Here is a 22,518-nt window from a genome sequence, read left to right as displayed (position 1 = left end):
TAAACAGCCTTGAACCTATTATGAATGTCAGGATGTTGGCAGTTTATTTTTAACACTGAAAGCAGCTAGAATATTCTGTGTGGAGAGATAAGGTAAGTTATAACACATTATTGTATCAGTGATGGATAAAGGATCTTAGATAAATAAAGATAAATGCGAGCAGCTGGAAATCCGCTCGAAGTCCTCGAGATGTAGGGCCACTTTCTACTGTACACCTCAGCACATTCCAAATGGTACAGTCCTGATCAACAGTTAAACAACATATAAAATACTCTGAAATGGCCAGTAGAACTTGGTAGCGTTACTTCATTTTTTTGTTTAATTATAAAAAATCACTTCAATTCCATTTTTATTTTTTAAAGCGCAAAGGGAATCTACATCCTCTGTCTCTCCACTTCCCGCTCTGTGTACATTTACAGTGCCATTCCTCAATGCGTTGTGTACTCAGACCCTACATTCTCCTTGTGAAAGGGACCACCCTCACTCCCCTCCTAACCTGCCACTCTCCGTCGTTCAGTGATGATGTTTAGTTATTGATGTGAAAATGTGCTAATTGACAATAAACATGCCGCGCTAATGATGCATGCGGAAAATTGATTTTTCCACAACTCAATCGGCAATTCCTCAGCAATTTGGGTTGGAGAGTAAACACCGAGACCCGTTTAGGAGGTAGCCAGGCTGTGATAGGTGTGGACAGAAGGTCTTAAGTATTACCACCCCACGACGGGTCAGTGGGGGGTTAAAAAGTGAATGACGCCCGGTGCCATTTTTACAGCGGTGGGTATCAGGCCATCCATGTGTCCCACCATATAAAGGTGGGATGCTTATTGGCATATTTAAATTGGGCTTCTAATTGCAATTGGGAGTCCGATTTGAAGGTAACTAGTGCTGCGCAGATTTCTAAGGGGTCGGGAAACTCGGCAGTGAAAGGACCGTGGGAACTGTCAGCTCCACAAGGGAAGTGGCACTTTCAGCACTCCTTATGGGCCAAGAGGAGCAGGTGTGCTCCTCCAAGGCTCCTCAATGAAGCTTTTGGCCTCCACCAATCCCAATCTGCAGCCTCCACCCTCAGTCCTCCCGATTGGAGGCCTCCTCTGCCACTTCCCAATCAGCGATCTTCCCACCTGTTGTGTATCTGTAAAGCATGCACTCCCATGTTCTGCCACCAGGGAGCTCATCCCCTGAAGTCCCAAGGGATCCCAGCATCCCTTGGGTGCACTGTATATAAGCTGACCCCTAAAGCCTGTTCCTCACTCTGGAGTCTCTTATTAAAGACTGAGGTCACTGTTACTTTAACCTCCCTGTGTGCAGCCTCATCTGTGTTAGGAACACAATAACTGGCGACGAGAATATGAATCCAATGCAAAGATGCAGCAAACTGTGGGCATCCTGGAGAAGTTCTCGGAGGGTGAGGACTGGGAAGCCTATGTCGAACGGCTAGACCAGTACTTTGTAGCCAACGAGCTGGACGGAGAAGGAAGCGCTGCAAAAAGGAGAGCGGTCCTCCTCACAGTCTGCGGGGCACCGACCTACAATCTCATGAAGAATCTTCTGGCTCCGGTGAAACCCACAGATAAGTCATATGAGGAGCTATGTACACTGGTTCGGGAGCATCTTAGCCCGAGGGAGAGCGTGCTGATGGCGAGGTATCGGTTCTACACGTGCCAGCGATCTGAAGGTCAGGAAGTGGCGAGCTACGTCGCCAAGCTAAGGCGACTTGCAGGACAATGTGAGTTTGATGGCTACCTGGAGCAAATGCTCAGAGACTTTTTTGTACTGGGCATTGGCTACGAGACCATCCTACGAAAACTTTTGACTGTAGAGACACCGACCCTCAGTAAGGCCATTGCGATAGCACAGGCGTTTATGTCCACCAGTGATAACACCAAACAAATCTCTCAGCACACCAGTGCTAGCAATGTTCATAAATTAACTCCAACTGTGTTTGCGAGCAGAAATGTACAGGGCAGAAACCACGAGTCTGCAACTGCTAGCAGGCATCAGGTGACCCAGATGACTCAGAGTTCCCAACAAAGGATGAATGCAAGGCAATTCACACCTTGTTGGGATTGTGGAGGCTTCCATTCAACCTATTCATGCCACTTCAAAGGGTATGTTTGCAAGAGCTGTGGAACAATGGGGCACCTACAACGAGCTTGCAAACGAGCTGCAAGCTCTGCAAAACCTGCTAACCACCACGTGGCAGAGGAAGATCGGTCCATGTGGATCAAAGCAATTTCGAGCCTCAGAAATAGGAGGCAGATGCTGAAGTACACAGGGTGCAAACATTTTTGACGAAATGCCCACCTATAATGCTAAACGTAAAATTGAATGGTTTACCCATAGCCATGGAACTGGACACTGGCGCTAGCCAATCCATCATGAGTAAAAAGATGTTTGAGAGACTGTGGTGCAACAAGGCATTCAGACCAGCCCTGAGCCCCATCCACACGAAACTGAGAACGTACACCAAAGAGCTTATCACTGTCCTGGGCAGCGCCATGGTCAAGGTCACCTACGAGGGCACGGTGCACGAACTGCCACTCTGGATTGTCCCGGGCAATGGTCCCACACTGCTTGGAAGGAGCTGGCTGGGCAAAATCCGCTGGAACTGGGATGACATCCGAGCACTATCACACGTCGATGAGGCCTCATGTACCCAGGTTCTTAACAAATTTCCTTCCCTTTTTGAGCCAGGCATTGGAAACTTTTCTGGGGCGAAGGTGCGGATCCACTTGGTCCCAGAGGCATGACCCATTCACCACAAGACACGAGCAGTACCTCACATGATGAGGGAGAGAGTGGAAATCGAGCTGGACAGGCTGCAACGCGAGGGCATCATCTCCCCAGTGGAATTCAACGAGTGAGCCAGCCCGATTGTTCCAGTATTCAAAAGTGATGGCACGGTCAGGATTTGCGGTGAATATAAAGTAACTATTAATCGTTTCTCGCTACAGGACCAATACCCGCCACCTAAGGCTGACGACCTATTTGCAACGCTGGCAGGAGGCAAGACATTCACCAAGCATGACCTGACTTCGACCTACATGACGCAGGAGCTGGAGGAGTCTGCGAAGGGCCTCACCTGCATCAACATGCACAAGGGACTGTTCATCTACAACAGATGCCCGTTTGGAATTCGGTCGGCTGCAGCGATCTTCCAGACAAACATGGAGAGCCTACTCAAGTTGGTACCACACACGGTGGTCTTTCAGGATGACATATTGGTCATGGGTCGGGACACCGTCGAGCACCTACAAAACCTGGAGAAGGTCGTCCAGCGACTGGATCATGTAGGGCTGCGGCTGAAGAGGTCGAAATGCGTCTTCATGGCAACAGAAGTGGAGTTTTTGGGGAGAAAGATTGCGGTGGACGGCATTCGGCCCACAGACGCCAAGACAGAGGCTATCAGGAACGTGCCCAGGCCACAGAATGTCACGGAGCTGCGGTCGTTCCTGGGACTCCTCAACTATTTTGGTAACTTCCTACCGGGGTTAAGCACCCTCTTAGAGCCACGACATGTGTTATTGCGCAAAGGCGAGAACTGGGTATGGGGAAAAAAACAAGTAATTGCTTTTGAGAAAGCCAGAAACATTTTATGCTCCAACAAACTGCTTGTATTGTATGACCCATGTAAAAGACTTGTGCTAGCATGTGACGCATCGTCGTACGGAGTCGGGTGTGTATTACAACAAGCTAACGTTGCGGGGAAGTTGCAAGCTGTCGCCTATGCTTCCAGCAGCTTGCCCAAGGCCGAGAGGGCCTACAGCATGATTGAGAAAGAGGCATTAGCGTGTGTGTTCAGGGCAAAGCAAATGCATCAGCACCTGTTTGGCTTCAAATTTGAGCTGGAAACCGATCACAAGCCCCTCACATCCTTGTTCGCTGAAAACAAGGGGATAAATACTAATGCCTCAGCCCACATACAAAGGTGGGCACTCGCGCTATCAGTGTATAACTATACCGTCCGCCACAGGCCAGGCACCGAGAACTGTGCGGATGCTCTCAGTTGGCTACCATTGCCCACCACGGGGGTGGAAATGGCGCAGCCTGCAAACTTGTTGATGGTGGCGCAGCCTGCAGACTTGTTGATGGTCATGGAAGCATTTGAAAATGATAAATCACCTGTCACGGCCCGCCAGATTAGGACTTGGACCAGCCAAGATCCTTTGCTGTCCCTAGTTAAAAACTGTGTACTGCATAGGAGCTGGGCCAGCATCTCCGTTGAAATGCAAGAGCTAATCAAGCCATTCCAGTGGCGAAAGGACAAGCTGTCCATTGAGGTAGACTGCCTGCTGTGGGGTAACCGCGTAGTGCTACCAAAAAAGGGCAGGGAGATATTCATCTCGGATCTCCACAGTACACACCCGGGTATAGTAATGATGAAAACGATAGCCAGATCCCACGTGTGGTTGCCCCGTATTGACTCTGACTTAGAGTCCTGTGTACAGCAATGCAGCGTATGTGCTCAGTTGAGCAACGCGCCCAGAGAGGCACCACTAAGTTTGTGGTCCTGGCCCTCCAGACCATGATTGAGGATTCATGTCGTCTATGCGGGCCCGTTTCTCGGTAAAATGTTCCTGGTGGTGGTGGATGCTTTTTCAAAATGGATTGAATGTGAAATAATGTCGGGAAGCACCACCACTGCACCACTGAAAGCCTGAGGGCCATGTTTGCCACCCACGGCCTGCCTGACATACTGGTCAGTGACAATGGGCCATGTTTCACCAATGCCGAATTTAAAGAATTCATGACCCGCAATGGGATCAAACATGTCACCTCGGCCCCATTTAAACCAGCCTCCAATGGGCAGGCAGAGCAGGCAGTACAAACCATCAAACAGAGCCTTAAACGAGTCACAGAAGGCTCACTCCAAACCCGCCTGTCCCGAGTACTGCTCAACTACCGCACGAGACCCCACTTGCTCACAGGGGTGCCCCCGGCTGAACTACTCATGAAAAGGACGCTTCAAGACCAGACTTTCGCTGGTTCACCCCAACCTGCATGACCAGGTAGAGAGCAGGCGGCAGCAACAAAATGTAAATGATGGTCGCGCCACAGTGTCACGGGAAATTGATCTGAATGACCCTGTGTATGTGCTAAACTATGGACATGGTCCCAAGTGGACCGCAGGCACGCTGATAGCTAAAGAAGGAAATAGGATGTTTGTAGTCAAACTAGACAATGGACAAATTTGCAGAAAGCACCTGGGCCAAACGAGACTGCGGTTCACAGACTGCCCTGAACAACCCACAGCAGACATCATCTGTTTCGAGCCCACAACACACACCCAAAGGATCAACGACACCATGCCGGACCAGGAAATCGAACCCATCACAACCAACAGCCCAGCAAGGCCAGGCTCACCTAGCAGCCCTACAGGGCCAACAACACGCCAGCCCAGCGAGGGCATAGCCAATACACCAGAACAGACATTTGTACCGAGGCGGTCAACCAAGGAAAGAAAGGCTCCCGACCGCCTCACCTTGTAAATAGTTTTCACTTTGAATTTCGGGGGGGAGTGATGTTGTGTATCTGTAAAGCATGAACTCCGATGTTCCGCCACCAGGGAGCTCATCCCCTGAAGTCCCAAGGGATCCCAGCTTCCCTTGGGAGCACTGCATATAAGCCGGCCCCTAAGGCCTGCTCCTCACTCTGGAGTGTCTTAATAAAGACTGAGGTCACTGTTACTTTAACCTCCCTGTGTGCAGCCTCATCTGTGTTAGGAACACAATACCACCCCTCTCGCCTCCTGGTCGCCGGGGGCCATCCCATGTGTCCCCGGCTGTGGCCTCCTTCTGCGAGTGCTCCCTCCCATCCGCCGGCAAAGCTGTGCATTTGGGCCTGGTGGGAGGAGGAGCTACAAGATGTTAATGAGCTCCTGCCGCTAAGTTCGGTAGGATCCCCCGCTTCCCCGGGCCTTGCCAAGTTCTTCAGTCATTTCTGGCCTCACACCCTCCCTGTAACTATCAGGGCGAAGCTGTTTGCATGGTGGTCTAGGTCTGCTGCCTCATCTTAATTGTCTTGTTCATTTCAAACCAGAGCCATAAGGTATCCAGCTTAGCAAGTTGGGCTTGCAACAATTGCAGGAGTTCCAGAGACCACAGGGGATGGAAGAGGCGGGCAGGATGGGATCATGGAAGGGGGTGAGTTTGCCTAGAAAAAGGACCTTAATGACAGATACGCGCACTTTAACAAGGCGCAAACAACTGCTTGAAATAGTCGCCGCACTTAATACGGTTTAAGTGACGCCTTTGTAATTGATGCCTATGGTAATGACAAATGGTTAGCGCCATTTGCCCGAGGTAAGCAGCTTTCCAGGATAATCAGGCATGGTGTAAGTGGTGGGGATTGTCTCCTGCAGTGCAATGTCAGGGCCATCGAGAATATTGGATATCGGGCAGCGACAACACGGCAGTGATTATATTGAGACATTCAGATGACATCATGAACTGCAAGAGTGAAGCAACCAATATCCAAACTCTCAAAACGGGGCATGACATCAGCTTCCTGAAGCCATCACTGGATAAATGTACTGTGTGTTGAGGCACAGACCCTCGCAGACTCCAGGTTCAATCCCTCAAACTGTGCCAAGCTAACTGATGTCTGTTAAGGTTAAATTGGCCTCAATGTCCTCAGACTCGAGGAAGGCGAATGCACAAGGGGCTTATTACCCAATAACTCATTGGAAGTGCAAGTGCCTGGTCATTGGAATTTGGGCGTGTCATTCACTCCAGTTGAAAGCTCTATTGGGTGGTTTTAATTTGTGTTGTTTGCTGCCAGCAGCAGTGAGACAGCGACTAGCTGTTGCCAAAAGCCACAGTGGATTTTGATGGTGTCGTCACTGAACTATTATGATCACCATGTAATTAGTGCATGGTTATGGCATGACAATCCACAGCTGAGGGCCAGAAAACAACAAAATCAGCGTGCATTATCCGACAGTAATCGTCAATCAGTGTGCATTATACACTAGTTATCCAGTCCAGAGTTTCACCTAATACCACAAAGACCATGAGAAAGTTTCCTGAAATAATTGTGTTCATCATTATTGGGACTCTTCCCCACTGGTTTACTTTGCATATCTAGGCTAACAAGGATTCCTTTCTAGCCTTCTGAATTGAGGGTTAAATTCAAACAAAACCGGGTAAATACCCGCTGAAGGACGAATTTGAAAACTGGAGTAAAATCCATTAAAGACAATGGGAGTTATTTTCATGAAAGGGTAAAAACATGCACTAAATGGGTCTTCATCTTCTTCTTCTTCTTAGGCAGACTCCCAGAGTCGAAGATGACTTGTTTCCACACTAAAATGAGTTCTAAGACTAATGCATGATCGACAGTCTTTGTCACAGGTGGTTGGAGAGATGGTGGGTGGGGTACTTGATTTGTCGTATGTTCCTTCCGCTGTTTGTACCTGGCTCCCGCATGCTCCCGGCAAAGAGACTCCAAGTGTTGGGTGTCTTTTCGAATATTTCTCCTCCACTTTGAGAGGTCTTGGGCCATAGATTCCCAGGTGTCGGTGTGGATGCTACATTTTTTCAAGGAGGCATTGAGGGTGTCCTTGAAGCATTTGCTCTGCCCTCCTGGGGCTCACCTGCCGTGACATAGCTCAGAATAGAGTGCTTGTTTTAGGAGTCTAGTATCGGGCATGTGGCCTGAAAATCGGAGTTGGTCGCGTATGGTCAATGCCTCGATGCTGGGGATGATGGCCGGAGAGAGAATGCTGATGTTGGTGCGCCTATCCTGCCAATGAATTTGCAGGATTTTGTGCAGGCAGCATTGGTGGTACTTCTCCAGTGCTTTGAGGTGCCTACTGTACATAGTCCATGTCTCTGAAGCATATGGGAGGGCGGGTATCACTACTGCTCTGTAGACGATAATCTTGGTGCCGGGTTTTGAGATCCTGGTCTTCAAACACTCTTTCCCTCAGGCTGCACTGGCACATTGTAGGCGGTGTTGGACTTCGTCATCGTCTGCCCTTGTTGACCACAGGCTCCCAAGCTATGGGAAGTGGTCCACATTGTCCAAGGTCTCGTCATGGATCTTGATAATCGGGGAGCAGTACTGTGTGGCGGGGGCAGATTGGCAGAAGACCTTTGTCTTACTGATGTTTAATGTGAGGCCTGGAGGCTCGTACACTTCAGTGAAGGTGTCAATGATGGTTTGGAGTTCGGACTCTGAGTGCACACAAACGCAAGCATCATCTTCATATTGTAATTCAATGACAGAGGTTGGAACAACCTTGGACCTGGACTGAAGGTGTTGGAGGTTGAACAATTTCCCGCTTGTCCTGTACATTAGCTCCATTCCAGCGGGGAGTTTGTTAAGGGTGAGATGAAGCATTGCAGCGAGGCAGATTGAGAAGAGCGTTGGTGCGATGACACAGCCCTGCTTGACCTCGGTCTGTACTTATATTGGGTCTGTGGTGGATCTATTGGTAAGAATCACGGCTTAAATGTAATCGTGAAGCAGGTGGAGGATGGTGACAAATTTTTCAGGACAGCCAAATTTGAGACGTACACTCCATAATCCCTCACAGTTGACAGAGTCGAAGGACTTTGTGAGGTCAAAGAAAGCCATGTACAGAGGTTGATGCTGCTCCCTACTTTTTCCTGGATTTGTCTCGCGTTTTATAATAAAATTATTTCCAACAACGGGAATAACTGCTATAAGACACCTTTAAATAACGAGGATATTTATCAAGCCAATCCAACGGGAATGTTTTACTCGTCATTCCTCTGTATTTATTGCATGTGTTTATTCTCAAATCGGAGTCTCCACAGTCTTCCATCTTAACTGTAAAGATGGAAAATATTCCAAATAATAAATGGATTTTGATCATCAAAAACAAATATCAGCTTTCGCTGATCTCCGTCTGTTGTGAACGTTATTTTTAAAACTTGGGAACTTCCAGTAGCGTCCGGTTCGTTGGCAGGAGTCACTCCTTTTAAAAAATGGCTGCCGAGACTAAGAAGGTGATGTAAGGAGGGGTAGCCAAAAGGTTGGTCAAAGAGGTGGACTTTAAGGTGGGTCTTAAAGAAGAAGAGGAAGGTTCAGAGGAGGAGTTTAGGGAGTGAATTCCAAAGCCTGGACCCTAGGCAGGTGAAGGCACATCCACCAATGATGGGGCGAGGAGGGTGGACAAGAGGTCAGAGTCAGAGGCACAAAGAGTATGGGGGGAGGGTTGTACAGCTGGAGAAGGTTGCAGAGAAAGAGAAGGACAAAACCATGAAGAAATTTAAATATGAGGATGAAACATTTTAACTTGGAGGAGACTGGGAGCCAATGCCGGTCAGTGAGACAGGTACGATGACTTGTCACCCAAGGATCTACCGTCAGAAATGGAGACACTGACAAGTGTGGGGAATTAATAAGAGAAGAGATTGCTCAAAACCAGAAGGGGAAGATATATAATGTACTGAAATGTATTACACTATAAAGTGGTAGCAGGCATGTTTCTATTCAATCCCTCAAGTGCTGAGTTCCAGGCATTGGCTGTATGTGAGAGCAAGAGACTGAATTGGAGAGGGTGAGTTATCCAGTGTTCTGCTTGCATGTCTCTTATTAAAAAAATTCATTCTCATGATATGGGCGTCACTGGCAAGGCCGACATTTATTACCCATCCCTTGTTGGCCTTGAGAAGTGGTGTTGGGCCTTCTTCTTGAACCGCTGCAGTCCATGTGGTCAATGTACTTTCACAGTATTTTCACCCAGCGACAATGAAGGAATGGCGATATATGTCCAAGTCTGGATGGTTTGTGACTTGGAGATGAACCTGTCGTGGATAGTGTTCCCAAATGGCTCTTGTGCAATGCAGGCAAATGCTTGGAGGTAGTTTGCCTATTAAGTATATTGTAGAGCCTTGAGAAAAGGTCTTGCAAACATCCCAAAAAGATACATGCGACCCAATATTATGTTCCAATTAAGTTGTCAACTCATAAAGCAAAACTCTAATAAAGTGTGCGGCATAGAAATTGGCCTCCTTTGCGCCTCCCGTTTTTGCCTCCAGGGGGGTGGGGGAGCGATAACGGGATGCTAACTTACTGACCAGGCGAGGCGAAAAAAAGGACTCCTGCTAAATTCCCCGTGAGGCTGGTGGCGGCGGTAACCCCTAGCGCCATGTTCTCCTGCATCTGAAGATCGTAATGTCATCATCCTGCACATCGCCCTGGTAGGGCCCTGGACCCGAACTTCAGTTCCACCCCCTGCAGCATCGCCAGGCGACAACATCGACAGCTGCAGGAGCCGATGTTTGGGAGGCTGGGAACTTGGGGAGGCATAAGTTAAAGGGGAAGAAAGAATTGTTCCAATGCATAATAGTCATTTTTCCGACTCTTCTTCGGCTGTGATCGATCAGCCCGGTTCTGTACTGGAGAGCTTAGGGCTGGATCGTGGCTGCCATCGGGAACGAACTAACTGATCCCAATGCAGAGCTTTCAGCGATGGCCTGTCCCTTTAAGGGAGGGAAGGAGCCTCGTATTCCGGCTGTGCTGCACGGGACATTGTACAGCGCTGTACCAGTACTACCCACCTGTGTCCTTTAGCACACCAATGGAAGTGGTAGTGCTTGATTTAGTGCTCCAGTTCCTGCCTGGAGTGCTAACACCCAGTTTAGAGAGAGCTGAGAATCATTGACGCCTGAGTGTTGCTGGTGTTGGCCTCTGGGCAGACGTCACCCTGACAAAGTGCTGAGGCAAGCCTGGCAGTAACTCCATCATGGGACATCACGTTTATCTTATCCATTTTTAAATGCAAGTAAAAAGCTTTGAAGAATGGATCTCCTGCAACAGGACTTCAGACTCTAAACAGAAGGCTGACCTTGTTGATATACTGACCTGTAGAACTTTCAAAGAGTTGACGGTGCTGTATTTGTTACACTGGCCTCTCTTCTGAGGAAATAGATTGAAATGAGTTTCTGGACAAAAAACACTCATTTTCCTTTGGAAATTGCAGACATGGACTCAGCATCAGGTGTCATAAAACTCTGGGCAGTTTTATTATTTTAAGTTATTTCAGGAAGCCTTAGTTATAGTGCAAGCCCTGGTAGAATGACCTCTGCCGACCAAGCACATGTTGTGCGGTAATTTCATTTGATTTACACATTTATCGCTTTTACAGCACACTAGTGGAAAAGTCAACAGATTTAGTAAGCTGACAATGTTTGAGTTTTTGAAGCTGATAATAATGGGCGATTAATACAAAAATACACAATTCTGGTTTCTTAACAGTACTGTTTTGTTTTTAATACTCTCTGTTATCAATCTTTAAAATGCAATACTGCTCGGATTATGTACTTAATATTTTTAAAAAGGCTTGTTTGGTTTAATCAAAATTAGTTGGTTCTGGTGAGGCCTTGCTGGCCAATTCAAGATGGGCATGATTAATAAAGCAAACAAAAAATGCAAAGGCAATCAACTGTAACAGAAAAGCTATAATAGAGAAAACTATGAAAATGATAGCATGTGCTGAAAGTACAGTCATGATTACAGCCCAACTTTAATAATAAATGACAATGTATGTACTATTTAACTACTTGGGAAAATAGTTCGTCTTCCTAAGGAATGGGTGAATTTTGGCCTACCGTGGATAGTAATCTGCTTCCTTTTCCCCACTCCTCCCTCTTGCATCCCCCTATTACCCTCTCCTCCCCACCGTCCCACACTCCATATTCCTGACTACCCTGTGAAATGGCCCATAGATAGCTGAGACAGCCTGCTATAGTCTGCCTGGGTGTCAAGCAGGATGACAGTGGATCTAGCAGAGAGCCACCCTATGGGTGTTCTGTGCTACCTTATTATGTCCTTCATCGGCAGTTGGCGAGAGGTGGGAGCAGCGTCGGAGCGGCCTATAAAGGCCCAGCGGGAGCTCGAGGGTCAGCGGCAGTTGGCGAGAGGTGGGAGCAGTGTCGGAGCGGCCTATAAAGGCCCAGCGGGAGCTCGAGGGTCAGCAGCAGTTGGCGAGAGGTGGGAGCAGTGTCGGAGCGGCCTATAAAAGGCGGGACTTGTGCAGCTACAGCGGGAGAGAAAGCAAAATAGAAGTAGAAAGGAATCAAAAGGTGACGTCACAGCCAATGGGGTAAGTGATTGGTTGGTGATTGGTGAGTAGCTTTTCTTTTTATTTTTTATATCAGTAAGTAAACTGTAACATTGTTATTACCAATTTAAGGGTATCTAAGGCATGGCAGGAGAGATCGGTCACGTGATATGCTCCTCCTGTGCCATGTGGGAACTCAGGGACACTTCTGGTGTCCCTGACAACTACGTGTGTGAGAAGTGTGTCCGCCTCGAGCTCCTGACGGTCCGCGTTATGGAATTGGAGCTGAGGGTGGATTCACTCTGGAGCATCCACGATGCTGAGAATGACGTGAGTATCATGTGTAGTGAGTTGGTCTTACCGCAGGAGAAGGGTAGAAGGGTCCACAGCCAGATAGGGAATGGAAGACCAGCAGGAAGAGCAGTGCAAGGAAGGTAGTGCAGGGGTCCCCTGTGGTCATCCCCCTGCAAAACAGATACACCGTTTTGAGTACTGTTGAGGGGGATGACTCATCAGGGGAGGGCAGCAGCAGGCAAGTTCATGGCACCGTGGCTGGCTCTGCTGCACAGAAGGGTGGGAAAAAGAGTGGGAGAACTATAGTGATAGGGGACTCTATTGTGATGGGAATAGATAGGCGTTTGTGCGGCCGCAACCAAGACTCCAGGATGGTATGTTGCCTCCCTGATGCAAGGGTCAAGGATGTCTCGGAGCGGGTGCAGGACATTCTGAAATGGAAGGGAGAACAGCCAGTTGTCGTGGTGTACATTGGTACCAACGACATAGGTAAAAAAAAGGGATGAGGTCCTACGAAACGAATTTAAGGAGCTAGGAGCTAAATTAAAAAGTAGGACCTCAAAAGTAGTAATCTCGGGATTGCTACCAGTGCCACGTGCTAGTCAGAGTAGGAATCGCAGGAGAGCGCAGATGAATATGTGGCTTGAGCAGTGGTGCAGCAGGGAGGGATTCAAATTCCTGGGGCATTGGAACCGGTTCTGGGGGAGGTGGGACCAGTACAAACCGGACGGTCTGCACCTGGGCAGGACCGGAACCAATGTCCTAGGGGGAGTGTTTGCTAGTGCTGTTGGGGAGGAGTTAAACTAATATGGCAGGGGGATGGGAACCAATGCAGGGAGACAGAGGGAGACAAAAGGGAGGCAGAGGCAGGAGACGGAGGGGAGATGGGGGTGGGGGTGGGGGACGGAGAGGCCAGGGGCGGGGAACAGGAAGGGCCACTGTGCGGCAGAATTCTAAAAGGACAAAGGGTGTTAAAAAAACAAGCCTGAAGGCTTTGTGTCTTAATGCAAGGAGTATCCGCAATAAAGTGGATGAATTAACTGTGCAAATAGATGTTAACAAATATGATGTGATTGGGATTACGGAGACGTGGCTCCAGGATGAGCAGGGCTGGGAACTCAACATCCAGGGGTATTCAACATTCAGGAAGGATAGAATAAAAGGAAAAGGAGGTGGGGTAGCATTGCTGGTTAAAGAGGAGATTAATGCAATAGTTAGGAAAGACATTAGCTTGGATGATGTGGAATCTATATGGGTAGAGCTGCAGAACACCAAAGGGCAAAAAACGTTAGTGGGAGTTGTGTACAGACCTCCAAACAGTAGTAGTGATGTTGGGGAGGGCATCAAACAGGAAATTAGGGGTGCATGCAATAAAGGTGCAGCAGTTATAATGGGTGACTTTAATATGCACATAGATTGGGCTAGCCAAACTGGAAGCAATACGGTGGAGGAGGATTTCCTGGAGTGCATAAGGGATGGTTTTCTAGACCAATATGTCGAGGAACCAACTAGGGGGGAGGCCATCTTAGACTGGGTGTTGTGTAATGAGAGAGGACTAATTAGCAATCTCATTGTGCGAGGCCCCTTGGGGAAGAGTGACCATAATATGGTGGAATTCTGCATTAGGATGGAGAATGATATAGTTAATTCAGAGACCATGGTCCAGAACTTAAAGAAGGGTAACTTTGAAGGTATGAGGCGTGAATTGGCTAGGATAGATTGGCGAATGATACTTAAGGGGTTGACTGTGGATGGGCAATGGCAGACATTTAGAGACCGCATGGATGAATTACAACAATTGTACATTCCTGTCTGGCGTAAAAATAAAAAAGGGAAGGTGGTTCAACCGTGGCTATCTAGGGAAATCAGGGATAGTATTAAAGCCAAGGAAGTGGCATACAAATTGGCCAGAAATAGCAGCGAACCTGGGGACTGGGAGAAATTTAGAACTCAGCAGAGGAGGACAAAGGGTTTGAGTAGGGCAGGGAAAATGGAGTACGAGAAGAAGCTTGCAGGGAACATTAAGGCGGATTGCAAAAGTTTCTATAGGTATGTAAAGAGAAAAAGGTTAGTAAAGACAAACGTAGGTCCCCTGCAGTCAGAATCAGGGGAAGTCATAACGGGGAACAAAGAAATGGCAGACCAATTGAACAAGTACTTTGGTTCAGTATTCACTAAGGAGGACACAAACAACCTTCCGGATATAAAAGGGGTCAGAGGGTCTAGTAGGGAGGAGGAACTGAGGGAAATCTTTATTAGTCGGGAAATTGTGTTGGGGAAATTGATGGGATCGAAGGCCGATAAATCCCCAGGGCCTGATGGACTGCATCCCAGAGTACTTAAGGAGGTGGCCTTGGAAATAGCGGATGCATTGACAGTCATTTTCCAACATTCCATTGACTCTGGATAAGTTCCTATCGAGTGGAGGGTAGCCAATGTAACCCCACTTTTTAAAAAAGGAGGGAGAGAGAAAACAGGGAATTATAGACTGGTCAGCCTGACCTCAGTAGTGGGTAAAGTGATGGAATCAATTATTAAGGATGTCATAGCAGTGCATTTGGAAAATGGTGACATGATAGGTCCAAGTCAGCATGGATTTGTGAAGGGGAAATCATGTTTGACAAATCTTCTGGAATTTTTTGAGGATGTTTCCAGTAAAGTGGACAAAGGAGAACCAGTTGATGTGGTATATTTGGACTTTCAGAAGGCTTTCGACAAGGTCCCACACAAGAGATTAATGTGCAAAGTTAAAGCACATGGGATTGGGGGTAGTGTGCTGACGTGGATTGAGAACTGGTTGTCAGACAGGAAGCAAAGAGTAGGAGTAAATGGGTACTTTTCAGAATGGCAGGCAGTGACTAGTGGGGTACCGCAAGGTTCTGTGCTGGGGCCCCAGCTGTTTACATTGTACATTAATGATTTAGACGAGGGGATTAAATGTAGTATCTCCAAATTTGCAGATGACACTAAGTTGGGTGGCAGTGTGAGCTGCGAGGAGGATGCATTTAGGCTGCAGAGTGACTTGGATAGGTTAGGTGAGTGGGCAAATGCATGGCAGATGAAGTATAATGTAGATAAATGTGAGGTTATCCACTTTGGTGGTAAAAACAGAGAGACAGACTATTATCTGAATGGTGACAGATTAGGAAAAGGGAAGGTGCAACAAGACTTGGGTGTCATGGTACATCAGTCATTGAAGATTGGCATGCAGGTACAGCAGGCGGTTAAGAAAGCAAATGGCATGTTGGCCTTCATAGCGAGGGGATTTGAGTACAGGGGCAGGGAGGTATTGCTACAGTTGTACAGGGCCTTGGTGAGGCCACACCTGGAGTATTGTGTACAATTTTGGTCTCCTAACTTGAGGAAGGACATTCTTGCTATTGAGGGAGTGCAGCGAAGATTCACCATTCCCGGGATGGTGGGACTGACCTATCAAGAAAGACTGGATCAACTGGGCTTGTATTCACTGGAGTTCAGAAGAATGAGAGGGGACCTCATAGAAACGTTTAAAATTCTGACGGGTTTAGACAGGTTAGATGCAGGAAGAATGTTCCCAATGTTGGGGAAGTCCAGAACCAGGGGTCACAGTCTAAGGATAAGGGGTAAGCCATTTAGGACCGAGATGAGGAGAGACTTCTTCACCCAGAGAGTGGTGAACCTGTGGAATTCTCTACCACAGAAAGTGGTTGGGGCCAATTCACTAAATATATTCAAAAGGGAGTTAGATGAAGTCCTTACTACTAGGGTGATCAAGGGGTATGGCGTGAAAGCAGGAATGGGGTACTAAAGTTTCATGTTCAGCCATGAACTCATTGAATGGCGGTGCAGGCTAGAAGGGCTGAATGGCCTGCTCCTGCACCTATTTTCTATGTTTCTATGTTTCTATCACCCTGTGTACTTTGCACTCACGGTAAGTACCAGACACAATTTTTAAATATGTCCTAATCCCTGATCTGCAATGCTGTGCAATAGTGTTGTGACTGTGGAGCAAAAATGCAGAGAAGGCAGCTGATTTGGGGACAACATATATGCAGACAGGGGATCAGCTTCGGTGCAGCTCCAGCTCTACCTCTCCTGGATCCTCAACTACTGTGACTCTGTGCTGTCGAGCTGCTGTCATTCTGGGATCAAAGATGTTCGGTGTAGAATTATTTACACCGAGGATTGTTGGAGTAAGGCATGATTTGCCACAATGAAGAGTTGAGGCAGAGACCATTTAATCGTTTAGTGAAACCTGGATAAATATTTAAAGTGCTGGAAGATACAAGGCTGTGGGGAAGGAGCAGGGTAGTGGGATTAGTTTTGGAATGGTCTAGTATAGACACAATGGGTTAAATGGCCTTCTTATGTGCTGTAAACTTCTTTGCTTTGATGACTCATATCTTCTACTACATTTAACACAGAAAACATGAAGCCATCATCTGCAACTCCCACACAAACTCCTCCCCCTTGCCATTGATTCCATTCCCCCATCGCTGGCCATTGTTTCAGTGTGCACCAGATGGTCCACAGTCCTGACATCCTAGTCAATGCCCAAATGAGTTTCAGGCCCCATATCCCCTCCATAGCAAATACTACTTACTTCCAACTCCCCCACATTGGCTGCTCCGCCCCTATCATTGCCTTTTTCCTGCTGAAGCCCTTATACCTTGCCTTCATCAACGCCTGACTTGACTATTCCAATAATGTCCTCATTGTGAATGCTCCTTCTGGCCCCACAAAAATCTTTACACCTGTCCCTCTGCGTCCCTTTCCCATGGGTGCCTACATTACAACGGTGACTACACTTTTTTTGAAAATACTTCATTAGTTGTAAACACTTTGGGGTGAGCTGAGGTTGTGAAAGCCGCTATATAAATGCAAGTCCTTTCTTTCTTTGTAAGTAATTACTTCCAGCTTGGTTCTGCATAAGATCCCTCCTGCCCCTGAATGCCGAGCCACCTGTGAGCGCTGGTTCAGATCACAGGCCACCATGCATAGTGATATGAGGCTCAACCTCATTAAAATAGCTCGGTCCTTTTAGCGAGGACATCGGGCACGATCAGACATAAGAGTTAAAATTGGTCCGCTCAAGTTCATGAAGCTGAAAACAATATATATAATATGTCCTTACTATACAGTATAAATGCACAAAAGGCACATACTTGAGAAAAGGTCACTCTGTGACCAGTTACCTTTATTACCAAGACCTCAAGAGGCAGACGGTGGGTGGAGCTTCCCCTTTTATACTGGAAAGTCCAGGTTAGGAGTGTCTCCCACAAGTTCACCCTCTGTGGTCAGTGTTCTCAAGGTGTACAACTTAGGTCAGCTTATACATGGGTTACAATGACAGTTGAATACATGACATCACCTCCTCCCCAAAGTCTTATTGGGATCATAGGTTAAGTCTCTCTGGTGGTTTACGCTCCCTTGTAGAACGCCTGAGTTGGGGCTCCGGTTGTTGCGCAGGCCTGAGGGTCTGCTGTTTGCAGTGCCTCAGGCCTATCCGGACTGCCCACAGTGACTGGGCTCTCCTCCACTTGTGTTCGGTCACCTATGGTGGAGTAAACTCTTTGTCATGTTCTTCCTCTGCTTCTTCTATGGGGTTGCTGAACCTCCTTTTAGTTAGATCCATGTGTTTGCGGCAGATTTGTCCATTGGTAAGTTTAACTACCAAAACCCTATTCCCCACTTTGGCAATCACAGTGCCTGCAAGCTATATGGGCCCTGCAGCGTAATTAAGGACATAAACAGAGTCATTGACATCACTACATCGCGCCCTCGCATTCCTGTCATGGTAGTCACATTGTGACTGATGCCTGCTCTCAACAATTTCTTTCATAGTTGGGTGTATAAGGGATAACCTGGTTTTGAGCACCCTTTTCATTAGCAGCTCTGCGGGTGGAACCCATGTGAGCAAGTGTGGTCGGGATCTATTGGCCAACAGGAGGCGTGATAAGCGGCTTTGTAGGGAACCCCCTTGGGTTCTGAGCATCCCCTGTTTGATTATCTGCATTGCTCGTTCCGCCTGGCCATTTGAGGCCGGCTTGAACGGTGCCGTTCTGACATGGTTGGTTCCATTGCCTGCCATGAATTCCTGGAATTCAGTGCTTGTGAAGCACGGGCCATTGTCGCTGACCAAGACATCCGGTAGACCATGGGCGGCGAACATTGCCCGTAGACTTTCTACCGTGGCAGAGGATGTGCTTGAATTTAAAATGGCACACTCAATCCATTTGGAATAGGCATCTACTACAACCAAAAACATTTTTCCCATGAAAGGACTTGCGTAGTCCACATGGATGCGTGACCATGGCTTGGCGGGCCAGGACCAGGGGCTAAGTGGGGCTTCCCTGGGTGCATTGCCCAGCTGAGCACACGTGTTGCACCTGTGAACACAAATTTCCAGGTCTGCATCTATCCCTGGCCACCAAACATGTGACCCGGCAATTGCCTTCATCATGACAATGCCCGGGTGCTCATTGTGAAGTTCTATGATAAACACCTCTCTGCCCTTCTGGGGCATGACTACTCGGTTTCCCCACAATAGGCAATCGGCCTGAATTGAGAGTCCACCCTTGCGCCTATGAAACAGTTTAAACTCCTCAGGGCATGCCCCGTACGTGGCTGCCTAGTCCCCATTCAGGACACATTACTTAACTAAAGACAGTAGCGGGTCTTTATTTGTCCAGACTTTAATCTGACGGGCTGTCACGGGTGAGCCTTCGCTTTCGAAAGCTTCAACAGCCATGACCATCTCAGCATCATGCTCAGCTGCCCCCTCAGTGATGGCTAGTGGTAGCCTGCTGAGTGCATCAGCACAGTTTTCAGTGCCCGGTCTGTGCCAAATTGTGTAGTCATAGGCGACTAACGTAAGTGCCCACCTCTGTATGCGGGCCGATGCATTCGCATTTATGGCCTTGTTGCCGGCCAAAAGGGATGTTAGGGGTTTATGATCTGTCTCCAGCTCAAATTTCCTGCCAAACAGGTACTGGTGCATTTTTTTTACTGCATATACACATGCTAGCGCTTCCTTTTCAACCACCCCATAGCCCCTTTCTGCCCGGGACAGAATTCTGGAGGCATAAGCTACCGGCTGCAACTGACCATTGACATTCACATGCTGCAACACACACCCGACCCCATAGGAGGACACATCACACGTTAAAATTAGTTTCTTACCGGGTCATATAACCTTAACAGTTTGTTCGAGCATAACAAATTGCATGCTCTATCAAAAGCCCTTTCCTGGCTGTCCCCCCAGACCCAATTGCGACCTTTGCGTAGGAGCACGTGTAGCGGTTCTAACAGCGTGCTCAATTTGGGAAAAAAGTTGCCAAAATAGTTCAGGCGCACCAGGAATGAAAGCAGCTCCGTCGTGTTACGGGGTCTGGCTGCTCTCTGGATCACTTCTGTTTTGGATGCAGTAGGTCTGATCCTGTCTGCTGCTACCCTCCTTCCCAGGAATTCTACCTCTGGAGCTAAGAAGACGCACTTCGCCTTTTTCAGTCGCAGCCCTACCCGGTCCAGTCTGCGTAGCAGCTCCTCCAGGTTGTGGAGGTGTTCTTCAGTGTCGCAACCCGTGATGAGGATGTCGTCTTGAAAAACCACCGTCCTTGGAATTGACTTGAGGAGGCTTTCCATATTTTGCTGAAAGATCGCGGCGGCCGAACGAATCCCGAACGGACATCTGTTGTACTCAAACAACCCCTTGTGTGTCGTGATGGTGGTCAGCTTCTTCGACTCACTCGCCAGATCCTGGGTTATGTAAGTTGAGGTCAGGTCCAATTTTGAAAAAAGTTTGCCACCGGATAGCGTCGCAAAGAGGTCCTCCGCTCTTGGTAGCGAGTACTGGTCTTGGAGTGACACCCGATTGATGGTGGCTTTGTAATCGCCACATATCCTGACCGACCTTGAGCACCAGCACGATCGGGCTCGCCCAGTCACTGAATTCGACTGGTGAGATGATGCCTTCCCTCAGCAGGCGGTCCAATTCGCATTCTATTTTTTCCCACATCACATATGGCATCGCTCTGGCCTTGTGGTGTACTGGCCTGCGTCCGCGTTTATGTGAATCATTTCCTTGGTCCCCATGAAAGTGCCGATGCCGGGTTGAAATAATGAGTCAAATTAGTCCAGACATTTGAACATGATACTCGCTCCACAGAAGAAATTGCATTGACATCGCCCCATTTCCAGTTCATGACAGCAAGCCAACTCCTCCCCAGTAGTGCGGGACCGTCCCCCGGGACAATCCAGAGTGGCAACCTGTTCTCCGAATCTTTGTGGGTCACGACTACTGTGGCACTGCCTAGCACCGGAATGATCTCCTTTGTATATGTCCGTAGCAGTGCGTCAATCAGCAATATTTTTGGCCTCCTGTCCTTGGATACCCACAACCTTTCGAACTGTTTGATACTCATCAGGGACTGGCTGGCCCCCGTGTCTAGCTCCATTAATACTGGGATGCCATTGAGGAGCACTTTCATCATTATCGGTGACGTCCTGGTATATGAACTGTATATGTGCTCCACATAAACTCGCTGAACTTCAGCTTCCAGTGATTTCCTCCAGTATTCATTTGGCCTCTTAGGGCTGACATCGGTCACACCCTCCTCGTACATCAACCTGGCTGCAGGCTTCCTGCACATACGCGCCAAGTGACCGCTGACGTTGCAGTTTCTGCAGATATATTGTTGATACCTGCAAGCTCTGGCTGGGTGTTTGACTCCACACCTCCAGCATGAGCTGGAGGCCCCGTTGTTGGAAATCAAAGGTCCATTACCAGTCGATCGTCTCTGACTGTCTCTGTAACTGTCCTTAAGCGCACCATTAACAGGTGTTGATGGCCCCATTACTGGCCGCATTTTCCATTGTGATGGCATGAATCGCCGTTCAGCTAGCCATTGTTTCTGTTGAATTCCCCCTTTGGGTTCGACTGCATGCTGAGGCATGTCCGATTGCCCTTGTCTGCCGAGAGAACTGTGTGCCGCGTTAACAATGTTGACTCCCTGGTCGTTTGCCGCATTTGAGCCAAGATTTTTGCCATAAATCATTCTGGTATCTTCCTCCCCTGAGATAATTGTTTGGGCTATCATAGCCGCCGCTTCCAAGCTCAAGTCTTTGGTCTCAATCAGTTTCCTGAAAACACCAGCTTGCCCGATGCCATCAATAAAAAAGTCTCGCAGCATCTCCGCTCTGCATGCATCTGGGAACTTACATAGGCTCGCCAGTCGCATGAGATCTGCCACGAAGTCTGGAATGCTTTGCCCTTCTCGCCGCCAGTGCGTGTAAAACCGGTGTCTCACCATGTGCATGCTGCTCACCAGTTTAAGGTGTTCCCCAATCAACTTACTGAGCTCTTCGAATGTCTTGTCCGTCGGCTTCTCTGGTGCTAGAAGGTCCTTCATCAAGGAGTACGTTCTGGATCCACAAACCGACAGGAGATGAACCCTGCGTTTGTTGGCCAAATATGTCCCAACCATTCCTTAGTGACAAAACTTTGCTGTAGTCTCTCAATAGAGTCATCCCAATCATCACCAACATAGTACATCTCTTCTGTGCTGCTAGTGGCCATGCTCACGTGGTTTAAATCTCAGTTCCTCGTCGCCAATAATATGCCCTTACTTTACAGTATAAATGCACACGAGGCCCATACTTCAGAGAAGGTCACTCTGTGACCAGTTACCTTTATTACCAAGACCTCAAGAGGCAGACGGTGGGTGGAGCTTCCCCTTTTATACCGGAAAGTCCAGGTTAGGAGTGTCTCCCACAAGTTCGCCCCCTTGTGTCAGTGTTCTCAAGGTTTTCAACTTCGGTCAGCTTATACAAGGGTTACAATGACAGTTGAATACATGACAATATATGTTTCTATTTCTGTTCCTGTAGCTCCAGCCACAGATGTCACGAGGCAGCAGCTGCTGTAACAGTTTCTCTGACACTTCTAATTAATTATGTCGAAGAGCGATGCACAGGCACTTAAGAGGTCACCATTTTTTTTTGAAAACAGAGAGCAGGACAAGAATCCAGTTTGGCACAGACCCATTCAGTCACTCCAGTCTGAACAATCTTGAGCTAGAATAGACATTTACCACCGGGTGAGGCAAACAGAAGTAAGTTTTTCTTGCCAAGATTAAAATGAAAGAGTCTGGTGAGACAGTCATGGAGAAAGTGGGGCCACATTATTTGCGAGGGCACCGGACTCAAGC

The sequence above is a fragment of the Pristiophorus japonicus genome, chromosome 1, assembly GCF_044704955.1.
Source record: "Pristiophorus japonicus isolate sPriJap1 chromosome 1, sPriJap1.hap1, whole genome shotgun sequence".
Classification (NCBI taxonomy): domain Eukaryota; kingdom Metazoa; phylum Chordata; class Chondrichthyes; family Pristiophoridae; genus Pristiophorus; species Pristiophorus japonicus.
Note: the sequence above shows the minus strand (reverse complement) of the source record.